The sequence below is a fragment of the Dromiciops gliroides genome, chromosome 4, assembly GCF_019393635.1.
Source record: "Dromiciops gliroides isolate mDroGli1 chromosome 4, mDroGli1.pri, whole genome shotgun sequence".
In the NCBI taxonomy this organism is placed as follows: Eukaryota; Metazoa; Chordata; class Mammalia; order Microbiotheria; family Microbiotheriidae; genus Dromiciops; species Dromiciops gliroides.
Window position 1 is genome coordinate 26,713,749 of NC_057864.1, and position 12,409 is coordinate 26,726,157.

Sequence of the window (12,409 nt, forward strand, 5' to 3'; positions counted from 1 at the left end):
CAAAAAAAAAGAAAAGAAAAGAAATAGCCAATGTGAAATTTTGGTTTGCTTGACTGTACATGCTTATAACAAAGTTTCTGTTTTTCTTGCTTTCTCAATGTGGTTGAGGATGAGAGGGAGAAAATAAGGGGGAGAAAAGGTTGATCTTTGCTCAAAAATAAAATAAAATTTAATTTTTAAAAATATGACTAGAGAACATCAAGTTCAAGATGGAAATGGAAGACCAGAGGTCAGTAGTGAAGTTAGTACTGGCAGAGTAGATTAAAGAATCAGCATAGAGATGACAACTGAATTAATGGGAGCTGATGAAAACACCAAGTGAAATAGTTTTTGGTTGCTGTTGTTTGTCCTTCGTTCTCAAAGAGGACCAGGACATCAGGGTGATGTCATGACTTGCAGTGAATTGGATTTAAGTGAGGGAAGGCTGTGCAGAGTCACTCTCTTCTCCAGAGCCATCTGGGTCCATTGACAAGATATATATCAGGATGACAGGAGATGGCTGTGGATGTTTAAGGCAATTGGGTTAAGTGACTTGCCCAAGGCCACACAGCTAATAAGTGTCTGAAGTGACATTTAAACTCAGGGCCAGTGTTCTATCCACTGTACCACCAAGCTGCCCAAAAAATAGTATAGAGGGAGAAGAGAAGGCCTAAGACAGATCCTTATGGGACACCCACAATTACCAAATAGCCATGACCTGGATGAAGTTTCAGCAAAGGACACTGAGAAGAGGAGAGAAATAGGAGAGAGCAGAGACTATCGAGGAGGAAAGAGTAAAAAACAGCATCAAAGGCGGCAGAGAAGTCAAAAAGGATTGAAAAACGCCATTAGATTTGGCAATTAAGAAAACTTTTGCTGCAAAAAGGCTTCCCATTCTGGCTTTTAATTTGTCCAGTCTGGCATTTCACATGATGTATTTTGCATATAAGTAAATAAGGTCACAATATACAGACTTGTTGTACTCCTTTTCCAATCTTAAACCAGTCAGCTGTTCCATATTTGGTTGTAATTGTTGCTTCTTGACCCACAAACAGGATTCCTCAAGAGACAAGTCAGATGATCTGATCCTCCCATCTCTTTGAGGACTTGCCACATTTTGTGGTGATCCACACAGTCAAAGGCTGTAGTCAATGAAGCAAAAGTAGATGTTTTTCTGGAACTCCCCTTCTTTCTCCATAATCCAGTGAATGTTAGCAACCTGGTCTCTTAAGTTTCTCTGCCTCTTCAAAAAGCAGCCTGCTCTTCTGGTAATTCTTGGTTCACATATTGCTGAAGTCCAGCTTGCAGAATCTTAAGCAGAACCTTGCAGGTGTGTGACACAAGTGCAACGGTTTGGTAATTTGAATATTCCTTGGCATTGCCCTTATTAGGGTTGGGACATAAATTGACTTTTTCCAATCCTGTGGCCACTACTGAGTTTTCCAAATTGGCTGGTATACTGAGTTCAGCACTTTAACAGAATCATCTTTGGGGGTAGCTAGGTGGCACAATGGACAAAGCACCTGCCTTGGATTTAGGAGGACCTGAGTTCAGATCCAGCTTCAGACACTTGACACTAGCTGTATGACCCTGGGCAAGTCACTTAACCCTCACTGCTGGAGGAGGAGAGAAACAGAACCATCTTTTAGGATGTTAAATAGTTCATCTGGAATTCTTTCACATCCACTATTATTGTTAGCAGTACTCCTGACTTCCTGGACTTCAAAACCATACCCCAGTACCAGGTACCTTCCTTACATCTCCTCCCCTTTTAAGCTCCCTTTTGTGTTCAGTTTTCTCTACTGGAATGTAAGTTCCTTTTCCTTTTATTTATATGCCAGGCACTTAGCACAATGCCTAACACATAATAAGCATTTAATAATGTTTCTTTTCTTTCTTTATTCCAAATTTTGTCATTCTATCTTCAAAACATCTCTCCTTTGCAGCACATGCTCTCTACTCCCATTGTTCCTGTGCTAATTTAAGCCCTTACTACCTTTAGCCTTGCTTATTGAAATAATCCCCTTATTGGCCCCCTTCTTCAATCTATATACCACACAGCAGCCAAACTGATTTTTCTAAAGTAGACGTCTGAGCCTGTCACTCCTCCTCAAACTCCAATGACTCCTTAGGCCTCTAGAACCAAATACTGTTTCATCTCTATTTCATCCTTTTTAAAAGTTTTACTTCTGTTTGAGTTATAGAATGTACACAAATCATCATATAGCAGTAAGTACGTACGATTTATAAATACACACATATTGAGGGTGCATGCTCGAAAATTTTTACTGATGTAGGCATTCAAAAGTTGGAAACCACTGGACTCTAAGATTTCTGAGGTCCCAACAATGCTACTCAATCCTGTGTACTGTTCCACCATCAAGCAAGCTTAAACAAAAGGCAAAACACTTTGACTCTATGCAAAAGAATCAATTTTCCTTCTAGCATAATAAATGAGTAGCTTGTGGACAGAAGTCAATGGTAGATAGGGCTGGAACTACAGAAATTGGCAGACAATCGTGATATGAAGCATCCTAAAGATGAAGCTGACACTGAAACCATAAAACCCAATAAAGAGGGTCACCATTATATGTGTCCTAAATAAAATCTGAAAAAGAAATTTAAAAATCATTACTGTCTTACCTTTTTCCCCCCTCACGCACAAGATAAGAAAAGGACTCTGTGCTTCTTCATGGTGTCGGTCTTGCTGATTCACTGAGTTCAATTGGATCCTAAAGGAAAAACACATTGCCCATTACAACTCCTACAGCCCGACACAGATCTGTCACATGCCATGCAAATAAGACGAATGGGACTCAAACCTTTGCACTTAAGCAGTCAAACACCTGGGTACCAGGGAATGGAAGAGGAAAGCCGATGTACTGTGTAAAAGGACTAACTGTCAAATGTGTCAATGAGCAGTTCATGATGTTTTTGCTGCCAGTTCTGTTGCTCTTCACTGGATGGTATAACTACAGACCGAGGCAGTCATGGTCTCCCTCGTGACCTTGACTAGAATGCTAATTCATGAAGCTCCCACTACAAAGTCAATTACTTTATATTACAATAGGCCTTCCAAGAATCAAGAGCTAGCACAGGGCTACTAAAGAAGACTGCCAGCTGTTAGCATGATCCCGCACACACACAGAATGCTTGTGTTGCCTTTCCAAAAGCTTCCTGCTGAGAATTTTACTGCCAAACAACTGTTTCCCTCCAAATGGCTTTTCTTATGATCCCAGTCTCCCTCCCAATCTGGAAGCATCTAATCTTACACCAACATGACCTCCTTACAGGAGGAGAATATGAAAGGAAAGATTTTGTCAAAAGCTCTTTCCTTCTCCTAAATGTTTACTAATATCCGTAAGGTTGTGATGCCCTCCTTGAATGCCAAGGATTGTCACTGATTCACATTTCAGAGAGAGAGAATAGGGTTTAAAAGTCTAACCTGGTCTCAGACTGGAAAATAGCTGATGATGTATGGCTGAAAATACTCTCCCATCACCCATGTGCAATCATTCACAAGATCTGAAGCTGGGATAAAGCTCTGCTGTCATTCCATACAACCTCTTCGTTTGCCTTCTCTGTAACCTTTGACACCGCTGTTCCTCCTCTTCTCTTGGATACTCTTTTCTCTCTAGGTTCTTGTGACACTGCTCTCCCCTGGTGCTTATCCATCTGAGTGTTCCTTCTCTGTTTCCTTCGGTGAGTCTTCCTCCACCCACTAACCCAAGTCTTTCCCCAGTACAATCTTTCCTGTTCTCAGCTGTCAAACTGATCTTCCTAAAGCACAGGTCTGAGCACACCAGCCTCCCCCTCTCACCTCCAAGAAAGAACATACAACCTTTGGTTTGGCTCTGAAAGTTCTTCATCACCTGGCTCTTTATCTTTCCAGTCTTCTTACACCTTATGTTCACCTATGTACTCTGTTCACACAAAGTATTCTATATCCTGATTTTGTGCATTTTCACTGGCTGTTCAGTGCTTAGCACAGTTCTGAGCACATATTAGGCACTTAATAAATGCTCACAGACTTGACTTTACTTGAGAAATCTAGAGTCTAGAACAGATAGCCTAGACTGAATTAAGTGGCCAAGTGGGTAGAGTGCTAAACCTGGTGTCTTTGAGAAAGACTTGAAATCAAATCCGGCCTCGGTTATTTGCTATCTGTGTGACCCTAGGTAATTCAGTTAAAACTTTTGCTGCCTCAATTTCCTTCATTTCCTCAATTTCAACTGGATGTCCGGAACAGAACTCATTTCATTGCCTACAAGCCTATACCACTGGTAGTGCTGAGTGCAGAGACTGGAATCAAAAAGACCAGAGTTCAAATCCAGTCTGAGACACTTACTAGTTTGTGTGACCCTGGGCAAGTCTCAATTCCTCATCTGTAAAGTGATAATAGCAGCTATCAGGATAAAATGAGGTATCAGAGTATTCAATGACCATTAAAAAAAAACTCTTTTCCTTTTAAAATGCACCACTACCACAATGTCAAAAATGATTAACATAAAAATTAGGCTAGATCCCATGTGGAAATATGAATGGTGCTTTTCTCATCTCAATTCACCTTTCTTTTCTCCATAAATGTTCTTCATGTGAGCCCACGTGGCTGTATGTTTCACAACAGCATAATCTTTATGGAATTAAAGTTGTAGGTGACCCAAAGGGCCAAGGAGAAGTGCATGATTGGCATGAGAAGGCATCAGCAGATTTCAAATGATGGCCTAAAGCACTTAAAAAATGGTGTAAGGCTAATCAAGGAAATATATAATCAACACAAGAGGAGGGCTTGTCAGGTAGAAGGTGGCCTGAGCATTTGTAAAAGGACAAAGCCGTATTCTAAATTGTGGGTTGGCAACATCCCTAGGGAGAGGTTGGGAGGGGCAATGGGATGAGATTCTGTAAGAAGGAGGTCCACCAAGCAACGGGCAAAATAATTTAATATTTTCTAATACAATTCCCACATAATATATCAAATTCTTCAAGAAAGTCAAAGTTCAAATCAAAGTCAACAAAAATGAGAATAAAGCTCTGAGAAGAAATGCAATGTAACATTTATTTAATATCTAGTGAACAAATTTGATAAAATATGAGTTGGCATGTTGTTGTTGTTGTTTTTCCCTTGTTCTCAAAAGGGACCATGACATAGGGGTGATATCATGATTTGCGCTTAACTGAATTTATGTGAGGAAGGGCTGTGCAAGGTAACCAACCTCACTCTCTCCTCCAGAGCCATCTGGGTCCAGTGGCAAGACACATATCAAGATCACTGGAGAGGGGCAGTTAGGTGGTGCAGTAGATAGCCCTGGATTCAGGAGGACCTGAGTTCAAATCTGGCCTCAGACACTTAACACTTACCAGCTGTGTGACCCTGGGCAAGTCACTTAACCCCAACTGCCATCACCCCCCCCAAAAAAAGATGACCCCAAATGTTTTAAGTCAATAAATTGGTATAGGCTTAAGACACCAGTGAGTTCTGTCATGAAATTATTTTATGCATTTGAATATTAAGTGTGTAAATTCAAAGTTAAACAATCTTTGTATGAAAGTTAAAAGTATCTTAAGGGGACACCTAGGTGGCACAGTGGATAGAGCACTGGCCCTGGACTCAGGAGTACCTGAGTTCAAATCCGGCCTTAGACACTTGACACTTACTAGCTGTGTGACCCTGGGCAAGTCACTTAATCCCCATTGCCCCACCCCACCCCCAAAATAAAGTATCTTAAAATCCATTCTATTTCAAAATGACTAATTTTTGTAAATGTAATATAGTAAATTCTTTCCCCCAAAACTCATAATTTTGAAAACACTATCTATAATCCCTTTTGCTTTCATTATTTGAAATTTTCAACAATTAAATCTATACTTAAGGATCTCAAATTTTTATTCTATTTTTAAAAGTAAAACAATATCCTTTTCTCATAGATAAATAACAGATACAAAAAGAAAATTAAATGAAGCAGCTGCAAATAAGGTTAAAGACAATAAAGACAGTGGAAATAAAAAGTAATAGAAATACAGTGGAAGTAGGATGTAGTGGAAATACAGAAATACAAAGTAAAAAGCTCAGATAAAGAAAATATAATCCACTATATCGCTGAGAGTCAAAAAAACAAAAAACAAAAAATAGCAACTGTCATGACAAATAGGAAGACTGCTGTGTTTGGTTGTACAAGTATTTTAGCTTTGAACAATAAGAAACCTATTTTGAAATATATATTCAGAACAGACTAGCAAGATGAGATTATTTCCAAAGAAAATTAGAAAAAAACCTTTTGAAACGTTGAAAAAAATTCTGCAAAATAATGAAAGATTACTTGCATTATATAATATTGCTTAGAGATCATTCAATATTAGAAATGTTGGGGATACCTTAAACTACTAATAGAGGCAAAACTTTAATTGGTTAGCCTTATGAAAAGCAATTTTTTTTTTTGGTGAGGCAACTGGGGTTAAGTGACTTGCCCAGGGTCATACAGCTAGTGAGTGTCAAGTGTCTGAGGCCAAATTTGAACTCGGGTCCTCCTGAATCCAGGATCAGTGCTTTATCCACTGTGCCACCTAGCTGCCCCTGAAAAGCAATTTTTAATTTGCAAAGAATGTGGTAGTTAGAAAAATTGCCCATTTGTGCCAAAACCTTAGTGATCAACTGAAAAAATAAAATTTTTCTATTTTGCACAGCAAATTGACAGTTATAAAGATGCTCATTTGGTTACCCATGTACAAATATGTTGCTGAAACTGGTTCCACAGAAGATTTATAACTTTGTAATAAACCCATTGATAGGACAGCTAGGTGGCAGAGTGGATAGAGTGCCAGGTGGGGAGTCAGGAAGACTCACCTTCCTGAGTTCAAATCCAGGCTCAGTCATTTAGTAGCTGTGTGAACTTGGGCAAGTCATTGAACCCTGTTTGCCTTACTTCCTCATCTGTAAATTGAGCTAGAGAAGGAAAAGGAAAACCCCTCTAGTAACTCTGACATTAAATGGGGTCACAGAGAGCCAAACACAACCAAAAAACAACCGAACAACAACAAAACCCAATGATGGCAATTTCACATCAAAAGAACATTTCTATATAATAACTTATGGATTTTAAAATGAAAATTAATGTGAGAAAATTTTATTGGCCTAATGGAACAAAATTACATTAGGATGAAACACAGACCTACAAGTCCTAGTTTAAAATGTGGTTCTTCATGCAATTTGCACACAAATTCATGCTTCACAATCACTTGTTTCAAAAAATACAAGTTGAAAAAAAAAAGAAATACAAGTTGAGTTGGAAAGCATTTATTAAGCACCTAGACGGTGTGCCAGGCACTTTGCCAAGTGCTGGGGATAAAAAGAAAGGCCAAAAAAGGGAAAACACCAGTTTCTGCTTTCCAAGGAACTCAAAGTCTAATGGGGGAGATAACGTGCAAACAACTATATACAAACAAGATATAGATAGATAAAACAACAAAATGGAGATGATAAAGGATTTTTCAATATGGAGGAAATGTGGGTATGTTTATAGGCAGTAGGGAATGAATCAGTAGACAGAGACTGAAAACAAATGATAGAGTGGGGATGACAGAGGGGGTAAGTAGAAGATGGGATGGAATGGGATCACTTCAGCATATAGAAGAGTAGGCCTCGGGGCAGCTAGGTGGTGCAGTGGATAAAGCACCGGCCCTGGATTCAGGAGGACCTGAGTTCAAATTTGACCTCAGACACATGACACTTACTAGCTGTGTGACCCTGGGCAAGTCACTTAACCCTCATTGCCCCGGGGCGGGAGCAGGGAGATAAAGAGAAGAGTAGGCCTTGGTAGAGAGATGGGCCATGTCATTATGTGAGATGTGAGTGAAGGAGGAGATTGTGGCAGAAGGTACCTGAGTGACAGAATATGAAGAACAAGGGGAAAGAGAGCTCACATTGAATAGCAACAACAGTATAAGCAGTACTTTCAATAGCACAACCAATAGTTTCAGCCCAGGTCTTTTGCTCTAAGATGCCTTCAGGAAGGAGCCAATAGCGCTTCTTTTACTTCTCCTTTAGTTCCAACTCAGTTTGGTCAATACTTGGGAGGGCTGAGGAATTTGACCCCACTGTTGCTACTCCTCAGTTCTTCAGAGTTCTACTCCTTTCAGTTTCTTTCTTGCAGATCAAGCTGTCTCTTCAAGAATTCTGGGACAAGACTCATTCCTTCTAATACAAAGATTCTCAAATCAATCTCAAGTCCCAAATCAATCTCAAGGGGGAAAGCTTGTCCCTTTAAACTACACATCCTAACATGCCAGTCAATTATCAAACCCAGAGTACAAGCCAAGAATCATGCTGGCTTTGCTCTACTAATGTATTTCTTTTCTTTTTTTGCGGGGCAATGAGGGTTAAGTGACTTGCCCAGGGTCACATAGCTAGTAAGTGTCAAGTGTCTGAGGCCAAATTTGAATTCAGGTCCTCCTGAATCCGGGGCTGGTGCTTTATCCACTGCACTACCTAGCTGCCCCCCCTCCCAATGTATTTCAAAGTGGGCTTGAGATAAAAGGAAAAAATATCATTTTTCTTGCTGATAAAAATGAAGCAAATTCACTTTATAATAAAAATTTCCTCCTGAAAGTTGTGCATTTGGCAAATATGAGAAAGCAAATAGTCATTAAATCAGTGCAAATTCCTCCAATTCATACAAATAAGAAAAACTGAATTTATAAAAAGTTAAACCTATACTTTTAACATATTTCCCAATTTAATATGTACCTGCCCTAAAAATTACTTGTTGAAGTATTCTTACTTATAACTTGAGTGGTCTACAGAAGAAATTGACATTTTGTTTAAAAGACTCTAAATATGAATAAGAAATACATTTGCCAAAGACAAATGCTATATTTTGTCATATTCTATCTGAAAAAGAACAGTTAATATAGTCTTGCCTATGTAGAAATAGGTATTTGAAGCATTATATTTTGGTTACAAGGAAATAAGAGGGTTCTAGTTTATAAAATAAAGCAATAAATTTTATTATCATTCATAACATTTTATTTGCAGCAAAGTTTCCTCCTGGAATTATTAAAGTTGAAATATGGATCTTATTTAGTGGCTAAAAAAGAATAACGAGTACCAATAGCAAGATGACACCATTTTGGGGGGCAGCTAGGTGGCAGAGTGGATAGAGCACCGGCCCTGGAGTCAGGAGTACCTGAGTTCAAATCCGGACTCAGACACTTAACATTTACTAGCTGTGTGACCCTGGGCAAGTCACTTAACCCCAACTGCCTCACCAAAAAAAAAAAAAAAGATGACACCATTTTTGTGGAACTTGATGGCAAAAAAACCAAGCCACTCATCATATTGACAATATTACTTATTGTGATTCATTTATAAATATGAAAATTGAAAATAATTTTATCAACTATCTGTACATTATTTTACTGTATTAAGATTCGTTTGTATCTTATTATAAAAATGATACTCCTTCAAATAATCCAATGGATCTATGATCTCACAGATGCAGGAGTAGTCTCTAATGATCACAGCTTATCCCAGCCTGTGTATCCCAGGTGACTCTGCTCCCCATCCTCCTAAGAGTTCATCACAGAGGGTCTGCCCTCTCTTCAGTTTCTCCTGACATCAAGAGTGAAGTCCTCAGATGGTCCAGCTGTCATCTCAATCCACCTTCTCTTCCTGTCACACAATTCTTTGGTTTTCCTAGCTCTTCCTTGGTTCTCTGTGGTAGCTGAGTATGTGCCTTTCCAGTGCTCTCTATGTAATGTTCATCGTTAGTTCTTCAAAGGCAGTGTTATCACTGCTCTTAATATACATATATATATATATATATATATATATAATGGGGTTATATATTATATGTTAAGGGTTAAAATTCTAGCTAAACTGTCTAAAATATCTAATGAGTGGTCGCCAATAAATTATAAGCTTTAGCAAGAGTTAGACTTTTAAGCATTTATTAAGGAGAATAAGAATTTGGTAAAGAGAGAGAAAAAGGCCTAGAGTCCTATCTATTAAAGGGAGAGCACATTTCTAGCTCCGCTCTCCACCAGAGTCCAGAGGAAAAAAGAGTGAGACCGAGCGCCAGTCTCTTCCTTCCTCCTCCCACTCGTCCGCGTCACTTCCTGATGCCTGGTCTTGCCCTCAAAGACCTTCGCTTCATGGGCAGAACTCCTCTACAGTAAGTATCCAGCAGGTGGCTTTATTCCAATCGTTACATATATATATATATATAATGGGGTTAGGAAAGGTGCGCTGAAATTTCTTGAAGGCAATCAAGAAATGGGGATCACTAAACTAAAAGGGACAGTTAGGTGACGCAGTGACCAGAGTTGGGGACTCATCTTCCTGAGATCAAATCCAGCTTTAGACACCTACTAGATGTGTGACCCTGGACAAGTCACTTAACCCTATTTGCCTCAATTTCCTCATCTGTAAAATGAGGTGGAAAAGGAAATGGCAAGCCACTCTAGCATCTTTGCCTAGAAAACTCCAAAAGGGGTCAAGGAGAGTTTGACATGATTTAAACTACTCAATGACAACAACGTCTATTATAAGAGCATCACCGAGCAAGGTTATTTCTCGTTTGATCTCCAAGAAATTCTAACGGACCTTGATGTATGGATGGGAGACACCTTGCTGGAAAAGACATGTTGTTCTAGAAAATCAAATGCCTTTTTGTAATCAACAAACAATAAGCATAATGGGATCTTATATTCTTTACATCTGTGAAGTGAAAGATATGGTTCATTGCTTAACTTAATTTGTGAAACTTTACTGGTTCCATTAATAATCTCAACAAAGATGTCCTCAATTTATGTATAGCTTCATAAAGATTTTGTAAAACTAGGAGAGTAATCATGTAGGTCAATAGTTACTAATGTTTTCTTTTTTCCTTTTTTTTTTTTTTTGGTGGGGCAATTGGGGTTAAGTGACTTGCCCAGGGTCACATGGCTAGTAAGTGTTAAGTGCCTGAGGTAGGATTTGAACTCAGGTCCTCCTGAATCCAGGGCCAGTGCTCTATCCACTTACTAATGTTTTCTTGATCACCTTTTTGGGTAATATATAAAATCTAACATTTCCCCCATATCTTTATATCCTTTAGATATTCTGTAAATCAGTCTTTCAATGCCCTCACAACTGAATTACCATGAGCATGAATCTTTAGAGATTCAATGTAGATGCTTTTCTTAAAAGTCTTCATTCTTTATTTTATTAAAATATAAGTCAAGATTTCTAGCCAAAATGGCTGCCTAAAAACCCTAATGTTTGCACTAAACTGAATAATCATCAAGAAATCCAATAAACAGGGGCAGCTGGGTGGCGCAGTGGGTAGAGCACTGGCCCTGGAGTCAGGAGGACCTGAGTTCAAATCTGGCCTCAGACACTTGACACTTACTAGCTGTGTGACCCTGGGCAAGTCACTTAACCCTCATTGCCCCACCAAAAAAAAGAAAAGGAAAAAAAATGCAACCACAGACTCAAAGGGGTAAAATGGATTTTCCATAAAGCCTACATGAATATCTAGAATGTGAGAAAAATCACTCCTACGATAATTTTCTAGAACTCAGCAACGGTGATGCATCAAAGGCTCATTTATTGTCATTCACGCAAGAATGGGCCACCCCATGTGTTTGCAGGTGGGTGACCAAAAATGAAGGCTCGCTGGCCCCTTTTATCCCCTAGTCTCTAATGTGAATGGACCATCCCCCTTTTCATCATTGGTCCTATTACCCAAAAGTTATAATCTACACTCAAAAACTAGCTAATCAGAACGCAGTATTTCTTAGCCAATGGGGGAGATGATAGAGGGATATGGACACAGCTCAGGAACAGACCTAATTATGACCAGCTCAGGGTTCCCCTGAACCATGTGATTTTGTTTGCAGGTAGGGGGAGGAGGAGGAGTGTAATTTGAATGTTGACTAATATATTCTTATTGAAGAGACCAATCCCCATTTCCTCAAAAAGAAGAAATGAAGGAAGAGATAAAATATGAAGCAAAGCTCTGGAGAAAAGTGGAAGGAGAATAAACAGCTTAGAAGAGAAAGTGGTAAACCTTTCCCAAGTAATGGGCTCCTTGAAAACTAGAATAGAGCAACTAAAAATCAATGACTCCACAAGACAGTAAGAAAGACTAGATCATAAAAATAAAAGAAAATGTAAGATATCTAGTATAAAAAACAGGTCAGGAAGAAATAATTTATGAATCACTGAACTTCCTGAAAATCATGATTTTTTTTTTTGAAGTCTGAATACTGTATTTCAGGAAATCATAAAAGAACAAACTGGTCAGGTTTATCAGGATTAGAAAGACAGAAAAAATAATCCACATATCACCTGCTGAAAGGAAACCCAAAATAAAAAGTTCCAGGAGTGCCAAAATCTATGGCTCCCACATCGAAGTAAAAATCCTACATGCACTCACAAAGAAACATTTCAAGT

At 38.9% G+C, this 12,409-nt stretch overlaps 1 protein-coding gene across 2 annotated transcripts in view; it reads right to left on the minus strand.

Annotated features, from left to right (window-relative positions):
* The window catches only part of ZFYVE9 (zinc finger FYVE-type containing 9), a 192,900-nt gene that overhangs the window by 115,699 nt on the left and 64,792 nt on the right, over positions 1–12,409 (minus strand). For both annotated transcript variants that reach the window (XM_044002767.1, XM_044002766.1), the window contains exon 2: positions 2,623–2,711. The gene's annotated coding sequence lies outside the window, so the exon portion shown is untranslated. The remainder of the gene's footprint in view (positions 1–2,622; positions 2,712–12,409) is intronic.